Genomic DNA, 13098 nt, shown 5'->3' with positions numbered 1-13098 from the left:
CAGATATCCTTGTTGATGCCGATACCATGGTTGGAGTCGCTGCAGAGACCAAAAAGGCTAGAACCATGATTATCGATATAATCTTTGCTCCTCCATCCAGTGAGCCTTTGCATCACGAACTAGTTGATGGGTTGAGCCTTCTTAAGATGAAGGTGTACTGAGAGTTCAACCCAAATTGTCCTGAACATTATGACTTTACTGTGAAGTGGTTTTGTCAGGGAATTGATGTTGTTGCATCATATAGCAGCAGCGATCTTCATTCTGAATGTGATCGATGAAGAGAGGAAGTTCTTCAGTCGTCCAGAGACTTGTTATGTAGAGAAGTCCTGTTGATGAAGTTTCACGGAATCACCTCAGGTTTCCCAGTGTATGTGTGTTGAAGGAGTTAGTGTCATTCATGTATGAATGATGTTGCATCTGCGTCAGAAGTCTTATCATGGGATAATAGAGACTTAACAATTGTAGTTCAGTTACACTTTGATCGTGTTGATGTTGAATCAGTGTCGAGATATTTATGTTGAAGCCCGAGGCGCCATTACCGAAGGTGTACTCTTTGATTGAAAGTACAATTTGAAGGCTTCTTAGAGGCTTGAGCGTTGAAGCGTCATATCCCTTGAGCATGTCTTAGGTTTGATCGTCTCGGCCCCAACTATCTTATGTTGATTCAGCATTTCTTTCGTTGCGGTAGTAGGATTCAACACTTGTGCAAACATCAGAGCGTTCTGATTTTGTGGCACACGTGGACACTCCTGCAAGGCTATAGAGAAACGCCCAAAGTGTTCTTTGCCATGATTGGATATCATCTCAGTAATGAATGTCTCGGTGCTCGATTCGGAAAATGTCAGATTCAACCACTTGGTAAAATACTAATGCACTGAAGCTACTATTCGTCTTGCAGTAGCAGAGTTGCTAGCATGATTGAGTCCCCATGCTAGGATAGCATGTGAGGAAATAAATGACACATACATGGAAGGAATGAGACTTGACTGAGTGTGGAACCTCTTGATGAATGTTTATGACTGAGTGTGGAACCTCTTGATGATGGAATGTCCGTCAAATCTCCTAGATCAGAACTTTCTTTGTTGGGGAGATGTGCAACCAAAAGCGCTTTGTCAGTACCCATCTTTTCAGCGTGGATCCACGCTCGTCTGAAGAACATGTCATATCTTGGATCTTTCTGATTATGCGAAACTTGGTTTCTGTCCAGGTTGAACTTATGTTCACTTTAAGAGTGATGTAGCCATAAGCATTTCCGAGCGTTCCCTCAAGGTATCTGATTGAGATGGGATCACGAGTATCTTCTTGTCGAGTGATGCCTACGGATCTGAGGGTTTTCAATGGAATGATGTTGATGGCGGTGTCATCATCGATCAACATTCTTCCGAATTCATTTATGGACTGTGGTAAGCAGTCCCCAGTCGTGCATCTCCTTGTCTGTGGATGAAGGTTCAAGGAGCATTTCCGAGATGGACGGACGTCTGACACAGTGTAATTCGGTGTCGTGAACATATCTTTCCTTTATGCCTTAGACAGATAGAGAAATTTCACAGATATGCTCTATCAACGATTGGACTGCTTCTTTAACTATGGAAATGGCAGCAGCGTGTATTTTCTATTTGTTCCTCTGTTGTCTCTCTTATGACAGGAGGTAGTTTGATTGCACCGTCTTGAATCCATACTTCCAGTATCTTGGTCACTCCTTCATGAGAAGAGAGAAGTTTGAGTTTGTCTGATCATTTCCCCGTTTATTGATGCTGGGTTGAGGTTTGTGCATTTCAGGATTGATTATCTTTTCTTTGCGCCTTCAGAGGAGCCTGAGATGTTGGAGAAGCGCTGTGTCTCGGCTTTCCTTTCATTCCTCATCAACAACGTTTGTTAAAGGGTGGAGATTGTACTGATTGTTGACTAGGCATCGGCTGCTTCGAGGTTCCTCGACCTTGCAGACTTTGCTCTTTCCAGTAAAGCAAGTGCAGTAGTCGTTGATCGTTTGGATGCTTCATGAAGCTCTGAGAAAGTCTGGAACCGGAGATTTTTCATCAAGGCTCTGTAGACCGGCATCGTTCCGTTGATGCACAAGTCCACCAGTTGTTGTTCAGTGACATTCGGGTCATGACAATCCAAAGCTTAGACTTTGAAACTCTTCACATAATCGTTCGGATGTTCATTGTTATTCTGAGCCATCCTTCCTAAGTAAGAAAGATTAATCTGCTCAGAGACGAAAAAGTAATTCCTGTAGAAGGCGTTAACCATTTCTCCCCAGTTAGCGATGCTCCCAGGTGCAGTGTTGTTGTACCAGGTGTATGCTCGGCTTATTAGAGATTTCGAGAATTCCTTCAGACGAACGACATGATTGTGTTCGTGCTCTCCTAGTGCCTCTAGGAATCAAGAGACGTGTTCTCGAGCGTTCCCTGTTCCGTTGTATAATGTGAACGTTGGGGAAGTGTATCCCTTCGGGAGAGGAATTCTTTGCGTAGCAACAAGATATGGAGGTTGATAACGATGAACAAATGATGCTTTGTCTTTTCCTCGATCCTCCATGAAGCGTTCCAGGTCTTCACGAGTGATGAAGCCTGCAGGTTTCGTTGTTGTGGGTTATCTGCAGCTTTGTAAACATCATCATCGTCTACTACATGGATTGGAGTGACTTCACGATCAACAGTCGAGAATGTCTCTTTGGCCTTTCCCCTCTCTTGAGTTTTCTCTGAAATCTTGTCAGTGAGAGTTTTGAGATAATTGTAGAGCTCTTTCTAAGTGGTAGCCATGTCATTCTGATTTTTGGCAAGAACTTCCTGGACCTTCATGAGATCAACAATAATAGGTGGTTTTTCTCTGATTTCTCCGGGAGATCGTCCGAAGAGAAGATTGCTTCCAATGTTGGTTTGCGGAGGAGTGGTATCAACAACACCGGTGTTGGAAACATGAATGATTTCTGGAGTACCACCGTTGTAGTGCTAGTGTTGTTTGTGTTAGGATTTGCAATTGAACCTGACCTAAGCTCAACCATTTTTTGAAAGTTTGAGATTGAAACCGAGAGATTAATCTCCCACTGTGGTCACCAATATGTGGATGGGAAAAAACGTCTTGTTGGTTTTTAGGAAAATGAAGAGTCGAGCGTGCGGACGAGACTCCTCGACCGAGCAAACTGCTGAACCTCACACAGATGCACTGCAAAGGGACTGCTTAGATTCGAGAGATCAATCTGTAGGACTCCGGCCTAAACCAAGTCAATGGCCGTTCCAGAGTCAATTCGGTCACAAAGAGGGAGATGGGTTGATCTGTAGGAGGGAAGATGAGAATTGTGTGGGATCAATGATGATCAAGGATTGTGGATGTGTTGAAGGTTTCTTCAAATTGATGAACTGCTGAAGTTGAGTTCTGTGAATAAGTTTTAATCGAGTTTTTGACAAATGATGATGATTATCTGTTGTCCTCAATTTGGACTTATTTATATTGCAAGAGTGATGAACACACTGATCCCTGTAAGTGTGACGGTTCCTTGAGTGAAAGAGTGGGAAAGTGGAAGATCGTGGTGAAACCAGTTCCAGGTCGTGCAGAGACTTGGTTAACCGTCCACACACTAATTTGCTAACTCCTTCAACCGTTGCACGACTTACTCACATTCTCATCGTGGATGAATCCACGTGCCGTAGGCCGCCAGACCAAAACCCTAATTGATATCCCCCATGTGACGTGATTGATGTCTCACAAATCGCGGAGTCTGCATGACAGACGTGTATTTCATTAGTCACGTTGACTGGTTAGATAATGAGTCTAGGTTTTGTTGAATTGAGCATGAATGACGAACTTCCCAATAGAACATTCGAGTAACTGAGCAAATGTTGCTCGATGAATTATTGGATATCGATGGATCAGTATTCGAGCAATTGAGCAAGTATTGAGAATCACTGAATATTGATAGTTGGGCGATTGAGCAAGTATTGCTCAATTCGACAAATTACTGAATATTGATAGTTGGATCAATATTCGAGCAATTGAGCAAGTATTGCTCAATTCAACGAATTACAGACAAATTACTGAATATTGATAGTTGGATCAATATTCGAGAAATTGAGCAAGCATTGCTCAATTCGACGAATTACTGAATATTAATAGTTGGATCAATATTGGAGTAAGTGAGCAAGTATTGCCCGATTCGACGAATTATTTATTGGTGCGTGACCCAATAAAATATTAATTAAAATATTGGTAGGAATATAATACAATTAATCCACGTGTTGTTTGCTGGATCAACATAAATGTATTTAGTGTTTGAACTTGCTCAGAATGATGATTTGTTGAGCGTTTGTTCGAAACCCTAAATTTTGATCAATTGCTCATTAATTGACGAATCGCTGAAAATAGGTCATGAGGGAAGGAGGGACCGACCACATGGGACTATGGACGTCCACGTGATACCCAATTGCTCGAGTGAGCGTACACCAGGGTTCTGAGTTGACCGGTTAGTGAAGGAATGACGATTGAATGTCGGTTTCATCATTTATTGAAATAATGCTCAATTGAGCATTAAGTGATAAAACATAATTTATGGAGAAGTGAGGGACCGGCCAAGAAGGCATGAAACCGGCCCTTGAGTGTGTGGGACCAGCCAATGGTCGATTGAGCAAATCCCAAGTTGTTTGGAAAGAGTTTGGACCCAATATGAGCAATTGCGCAAAGTGTGTGGAACCGGCCCTTGACTTCTGGCTTTTTCATGGTTTGCGCAATATTTGAGAAAATATGGAGAAACCATGATTTTGTTGAAACAGGGAAGTTTCACGAGATGAGAGAAATAACAATTTATATTATTATTATTTATTTTTATTTTTGTGAAACCACGAAAATATGGAGAAACCATGAGTTTTGCTCAAACAAGGAAAGTTGTTAGAATGGAGGAATCTTCATGAGTTCATGAAAATAAAAAAATAAGGAAAAATAATGGAGAAAGCATGGGACCGGCCACAGATAAGGCACGGTCGGCCGGCCGGTGGGCCCGGCCCATGGGCGCTTCTCCATTATTTTAATGTTATTATTTTCTCTCTCCTATTTCGTGTAGGATCCCTCATTTGTCCATATTTTGGATGCTCGTTCGTGCATTTGGGTGTTCGTTTGTGCATCATTGTCGAATACACCTGCACCATTTTATGGGGCTTACTCAGTGGTAGTCCAGATGCCCGATTATTGAGTATTTATTACTAATTTATGAAATCCAGTGGAGAATGATTCATGAAACTGAGTAATAAAAATGAGTAGTTTTTTATTATCAATCCATAGGATCAGCCGTGGATTCGACCATGAATTCGGAATAATAAAACAAGTATTACCATTCTGTGGGATCGTGGATTCGACCATAGAATCGGAGTAATGAAAGTAGTTATTACCATCCCATGAGATCAGTCGTGGATTCGATCATGAAAATGGAGTAATGAGATTATCTATTACCATTCCATGAGATCAGCCGTGGATTCGATCATGAAATCGGAGTAATGAGATAAAATAGATTATCTTCTAGGAATTCAGTGGTGAATGTCACGGTAGAATTAATCTATTACAGAAGGGATCTAGCCAGTTAAAGCGTCATACCCGTTCTGAAAGGTGCATAGTCAGAAAACAGCGAGTGTTGCCGAAGTCCTTAAGGCATTATTGCTCTCAATCTTACGGAGAACCTCCTGGATCTATACACTCTCTCTACATAGTCAGGGAACAGTGAGTGTCACCGACGTCCTGATGGCGTTATTGCTCTCAATCTTTCAGAGAACCGCTCAATCGTTCTTCTATGTAGAGGGGGGTCTCTCTCATGTAGTTAGGGAACAATGAGTATCACCGACGTCCTGAAGGCGTTAATGCTCTCAATCTTACGGAGAACCGCCCAATTATGTTATTCTACATAGAGGGCATGATGAAATGCGAGGTATCGAACGCTCAGCTAATGGAGGCCTTTCGAAAACAAATTTACCATGGATCGTAAAATATGAATCATCACATGCCTGAAAGCCGTGTCAGAAACATGCAGTATCATGGTTTTACGATTTTGTCCTTTGTTGAAAATCCACCATCTACAAAATGCAAATCATGTTCAAAGTACGTGTTGGAGATTCAAAAGGAACAACAAAAAATTGCCAAACTTCAAGAGAACATGTGAAACATGAATCTGGATAATCAATGTGTTTTTCCTAAAACCAGTGCTTCAAGAGTCAGAAGAGGTGAGAAATATGTTTATACAAACCTTGGTAAACCACTATGTGGTGAAAGAGGGGAGCATTTGGCTCACTCATCACTGTCTAATACCAGTGACGTTCGCATCCTCATCTTTAACTTCAGAAAATGAGGGTTGCGTCTATGTGGCTCAAGTGGTGTATTTATACATTGTTTTTTTTTTGTTAAGAGAATATTCTCCTAATGCTAGATAATGGATCATTAAACCACGGAAGACTTGTTCCACATTCTTCTAGGGTTTGGGCGTTCATAAGTCTTTTTATAATAGTTTGTAGTCTTCTTTCCCCCTTAAAGATACAGTTTCATGGCTCTTGTAACTAGAGGCACCACAAGTAGGGATGCAGTCCAAGCATTTAATGTGTATCTGTGTAAATAGATCTCTTCCTCGAGGGTGAAGAAAGTGAAAGCTACAAATAATGGATAAGGTTCTTCCTCTAACTGCCTCTTGTCTGTCTATCATCTTGATAATAACTTCAGAGGCTTGGTGAAAGATTTAATCTCAAATTGTTTCATCTTTAGAAAAGATAACTCACTATGAACAAATGTTGTCTCTAACAAATAACACCTTGCATGATCTGAAAAGAGAACTTAGTGAGTTGACGGATGTTTCTGAAGATCTAGAGGAATTGAACGATCCCATAATCAATGGGTTTTTCAATAATGAGAAAGAATTCTCGGTAGATGCTCTGAGAAAGCTCTACAACGTATAGTAAATCCTCTTATGAGAATTTTATTCTTGTGTTTTTAGGAAGAATAACTAGTTTTTGGAATAGCCATTATTGTGATTACACATAGCTATGTCCAATGTTTTCATCTTTATTTTTAGGTTTATTTGGTTAAATTCTAAAATTGTTTGAAAGATGATTTTTGCAGTATTAACTTTATGGTTTTATATATTGCAAATATGTTATGGGATATGTGTGTTTGTGTCCGTGAACTATGATTGTCCCATACTTTGTCAAAAGTTAAATCTTTCATATGTTGATATGCATGTATTGATAAAAGAATGAATGAACTTTTGACATTACAAAAGTTAAAGCCTTTTATGTCATTTTTTGATGGAAGAAAGGATAAAACTTTTGTTTACGAGGATTATGTCTATTGTATGTCATTGTGAAAATAGTGATGGAAAATAGGATGAATCCTTGTCTATTCCGCAGTATTTGGTCGATCTCAGATCCACATTTTTGTGCATATACTGTGTTTGTTCCATAAGGTTTCTTATGTTGAGCACAACCGTTTGGGTTGATCATTCTCTTATGATTAACTTGGTTGTTGCTCCGTAAGGTTCCCTATGCCGAGCATAACCAACTAAATTAATCATTCTCTTTTGGTTCTTTTAGTTGTTGCTCCGTAAGTTCTCTTATGTTGAGAATTTCCTTAGTCATAGGTTTTCTTGTGGTTAATTTAATTGAGTATTTTTGGATTCAAATTCATATTCGTATGTGATTAGTTATGTCCAAATAAATCCTTCTTTTATTGTGAAATTAAGGTCGCTCTTGTTGTTCTTTCGGGATGACATTTTATGGAGGAGAGTTCTTAATTGAACTTGTGCTTAATTGCCAAACCTTTGTGGGGAGTGCGGTTGTGGAATATTATAAGGGTTATCTTGTATCTTTATAAACTCCTTGATGAAAGCATTTAGCTTCGGCTTTATGATTGCATCTAAAAAGTTGATATGTGCTTTCTTTTGGTCATGAAATGTCTCTATGGAAATTTCATTAGGATCCCACTAGTTTTCGTACCTTTGCCAATTTTATTGACAAAAAGGGGGAGAATTAATGTGTAGTTCACACTACAAATACATATGGTTTTCGGATCATTAGGGGGTGATACATATCACCATAGTATTGTTGTCAAAGTTGTGATACGATTGAACTTTGATGTTGTGTAATAATACTATTACACTATGTAACAATGATTGAGAATTCTTATTTTCTCATTGTTATAGCTACGGATTTTCAACAACGATGATGTTAAACTTACAAACCTTTGGAATCATTGGAGTACTTGGAAGTGACGAAGATTTCGAGTAATGTTGAAGAACCAAGGAGATCAGACATGTGGAAGAGAAGCTACAAAGTTTATTATTTATTTTGTATTCCATATGTATTGATAGTTTTGTCACTAAAATTGACAAAGGGGGAGATTGTTAGAGCACTGCTCGATCTAACGATTGAAAGATATTAGCTTGAATCTAATCAGATTTTCATCTAACGGTGAATATTGAATGCTTTGTTACTAAGATAACATTGATTGCAAACCGTAATTTGAAAGTCTATACAAAGAAGAACTCTAGAAACTGGGAAACCTAATCCCTACACCTCCTGTGTGATACTAGTTGTATTAGCTAGAGTCGATTCTCCTTTAACCTAAGGTTTCTTCTCGAGACCCTGTAAGTTAACAACTTGAAGACTTCATTGGGATTGTGAAGCCAGACCTAACTATTTTCTCTGTAGTTGTGTGATCTGATCTTACTGTTTCTATCGTATTTGAGTACAATCGTAAGATTTCCTTGATATTGATTTCTCCGATAGGAAAGATATAAAAGAAGTCACAAACACCTTCGTCTCATCGTTTGTGATTCCGCAATATCTTCTTTTGCTAGTCGATTAAGATTATTGTGAGGTGATTGATAATTCTAGGTTGTTCTTCGGGAATATAAGTCCGGGTTATCAATCAGTTCCTGTTCACCTTGATTTATCAAAAGACGAAACAAAAACTTGTAGGTATTTCTGTGGGAGACAGATTTATCTATTACCGTAGAATTTTCTGTGTGATACAGATTTGTTTATTAAAGTCTTCGACTTTGGGTCGTAGCAACTCTTAGTTGTGGGTGAGATCAGCTAAGGGAATCAAGTGTGTAGTATCCTGCTGGGATCAGAGACGCAAGGAGCGCTACTGTACCTTGGATCAGTGTGAGATTGATTGGGGTTCAACTACAGTCCAAACCGAAGTTAGTTTGTAGTAGGATAGTGTTTGTAGCGGCTTAATGCAGTGTGTCTTCAATCTGGACTAGATCTCGGGGGTTTTCTGCGTTTGCGGTTTCCTCGTTAACAAAACTTCCGGTGTCTGTGTTATCTCTTTTCCGCATTATATTTTGTTATATAATTGAAATATCACAGGTTGTGCGTTGAATCGATCAATTGGGAAATCCAACCTTTGGTTGTTGATTGAAATTGATTGATCCTTGAACATTGGTCTTTGGTACCGTTCAAGTGATTTCTCTTGTATTCAATTAGACTCGCAGATTTCTATTTGCTTGAGTAAGTATTGAATCGAGAAAGTGATATATAACTCTTTGATATACTTTTAATAAGATTGAGTCTGACTATGTAGTTCATTCTCTTAAAAGTATATTGGAGTTAGTCCATACAGATTGCTAAGTGAAATATTGGGTGGGGTTGTTAGACCCCCCCTTTTTCAAATATGCCAGCTAGTGTGGAGATGAAAATAACTAGATTAATGCGAAACTTCTTATAAGATTCTAATGAAAGTAGGAGAAAAATGTGTTGGATTTCTTGGACTAAAATATGTAGACCAGAACATATGGGTGGTTTGGGTTTTTTTTTTTTTGCTTAATAATAAAATTTTATTGAATCCAAAAAGGGTTACAAAAAGTTATTCAAAAAGAATTATTACATCACATAACTCTCTCAATTCTACCCAAATCTATAATATACTTTATCTTGCTGTTTGAGGGGTATTGTTGGCAGTAGCGCTGGGATGATCTACCACTTCTGCTCCCAAGAGTTTTGTAAATTATACCATACATTTGAAGAGTTCATCGATTGCCTCCTTCAATCGACTGATGCTCCTAGTCAGGACTTCTTGCCTCCGTGCCAATTCAGCCAATGACGGGATTTCTCCGTCGAACACATCAATAGAGGGAAAAAGAGTAGTAAAGTAGGAGTGACGAATATTACCAGAGTCGTTCGGGCGAGCGTGAGGAATGTCTCCATTTGAAATACTCTGGTTAGGGTTTTTAGCTTTTGATGAAGACCTAAGACCAACAATATTGTGAAAGCTTGAGATTGCAACCGAGAGAATGATCTCCCACCGTGGTCGCCATCTGTAGATGGGGAAAAACGATTTGATGGTTTTTACGGAATTGAGGAGACGACCGTACGGAGGAGACTCCTTGAACCGGGCGAAATGTTAACCCTCACACATATGTACTGCAAGAAGGGAGTGCTTTGAATTCGAGAGATCAATATGTAGTACTCCGGCTTAAACCAAGACAATGGCCGTTCCAAAGTAAATTCGATCACAAGAGAAGATGGGTGGTCTGTAGGTGGGAAACTGAGAAATGTGTGGAATCAATGGTAATCAAAGATTGTGTGTGTGTGTTGTGTATTCTGAATAAGATAAGTTCTGAATGATTGAAATTGCTCAGTTGAGAGTAATTGCTCAATTGATGAGGTGTTGATCTCGTGTTATCTGTAAGACGTGAGATTCTTGTATATTCAATCATGATTTCACAGACTTATTTATATTGCTGGAATTGTAGACACCATGATCCCATGAAGTGTGACAGTTGATGGAATCAAAGAGTGGGGAAATGGAAATCGTGTTTGAAACCAGTTGATCATCGTGCGGAGACTTGGTCGATTTTCCATCCACTACTTTGTTAACTCCTTCAACTGATTGCACAACTTGCTCACATTCCATCGTGTGTACGAACACACGTGTCGTAGACCGCCAGACCAAAACCCTAGTTAATATCCTCCATGTGACACGATTGACGTCTCGTGGTTAATGAGTCAGTTGTTGACTTCATGATTTTATGGGACGATGAGTCCATGTATTTGCTGAGTTGAACATGATTTTGCAAAATGTTATGAAACTCATGAATTGAACGTGTCTGTTGAGACAGAAGTATAATTCTCACGTTGATAGTTTAGGCGAGCAAGTATTGCTCTGAATTGTTCAATATTTATAGTTGAACCAATATTCCTTGATTTGAGAAAATATTGCTTATCTGAACAAGTGTTGCTCGTCTGATGAATTATTGGTAGCGTGACCAAAATAAAACATTAATTAGAATACTGGTAGTTGAACCGAGCATAATTAATAAGAATACTGATCATGAGATCGTCGTAAAGTTATTAGTGTTCGAATCTTGAATTATGATCCTTGGAGTCAGAAACCCTAATTTGATCAATTGATGACCAATTGATGATTTATTTCAAAATCAACCATGGAATGAAAGAGAGATCGACTACATGGGATCATGGATCGACCATGTAGCGCGCATATTCTCATGTGAGCAAATACCAAGGTCTCTTGAAGAGTTGGTGATTTGTTGATGAAAGAATGATTAAATGCTGGTTTAATCATTTATTCGAAAAATGCTCGTCTGAGCCTTAGGTGATAAAACCTAATTAATTCTAAAGAGGTGAGGGACCGACCAAGGGGTCATGAAACCGGCCCTGGATCATCACGGGACCGACTGACGATCACTCCATGAAATTCCAAAATTATTCGGAAGAGTTTTGGACCTACTACGTGCAATTGCAAATTAGGTCAAATCGTGAAAATACGTGGGACCGGCTTCTTACAAGCCAAAGAGCCAACCTTGGTCGGTCAAGGTAACATGCTCACGTCCGTGTCTCAGTCCTGAGAATTTTGATATTTTCTGGCGTGCGTTTGAGCAACCATTCGAGAAAATATGACAAAATCAGGGTTTTTCTGAAACTGAGGTATAAAATGAAGGAATGTTGAAGCGTGGGACCGCTGAGGCCAAGACATAGACGGCCGGCCAGTGACCACGGTCCCGTGGTGCTTTTCCTAATTTTATATTATTTTTCATGAATTTATGAAAATATCATGAAATAAAGGAATCTGTTGAAATTAAGGAGTTTCCTCGAAGTGAAAGAGTTTCCATGGGATCAAGGAAGCAAATAATATTAAAAATAATAAAATAAGTGCGTGTGGGACCGGATGAGGCATGGCCGGCCGGCTGGGGCCCGGTCCCGTGCGTTTTCCCTAATTTTATATATTTTTATGTATTTTTCCATGATTTGAAGGAATTTTCATAATTTGAGAGAAATACCATGAAACCAAGGAATTTCATGGGATCAAGGAAACCTTAAAATAATAATAATAAAATAAAGGGACGTGTGGGACCGGCTAGGGCATGGTCGGCCGACTTGGGCCTGGTCCCACGGGCTTCCCTAATTTTATATTATATTTTTCATGGATTTATGAAAATACCATGAGATTAAGGAGTTTTCATGAGATTAGGAAAATAATAATAAAATAATGAAGAACCATGATGTGTGGGGCCGGCCGGGATCAAGGCATGGACGGTTGGCCAATAATCACGGCCCCACAATGTTTTTCCTAATTTTATATTATTTCCTTGGTGCGAAGGAAACACCATGAAACTGAGGAGTTTCCTCAAAACGAAGGATATTTGTTTAAATGAAAGGATTTTCATAAGATCAAGGAAAATAACAAAAAATATGATAAAATATAAAACTGGCGTGGGATTGGCCACAGCACGGCCGGCCGTCCGGTGAGCCCAATCCCTCAGCACCTTGGTCAATATTTAATTATTTATTATTTTCCTTCCTATTTTGCATAGGTTCATCGTTTCGTCGTATTTTGAAATACTCGTTCGTGCGGTGATTGTTAATGCATCATTGTTGAGTACACTTACACCATTTGAGTCGGGGCTTACTCAGAGGTAGCTCAGATGCCCGTGCGTTGAATATTAATTACTAACCCATGGAATTCTGCTGGGAAGAACCATAGATTGAAGTAACGAAATATTGCGAAAATATTTGAATATTTTCGGAAATTCAATGGTTGAATCCAAGAATTTAGGATTAACTAACTTATGGTTTTATACTAGCAAAGCAAGTTGTCTAGGAGCATTAA

This window comes from Papaver somniferum, chromosome 9, assembly GCF_003573695.1.
Source record: "Papaver somniferum cultivar HN1 chromosome 9, ASM357369v1, whole genome shotgun sequence".
Taxonomy (NCBI): domain Eukaryota; kingdom Viridiplantae; phylum Streptophyta; class Magnoliopsida; order Ranunculales; family Papaveraceae; genus Papaver; species Papaver somniferum.
The sequence above is the reverse complement of the archived record's forward strand: the minus strand, read 5'-3'. Positions refer to the sequence as shown.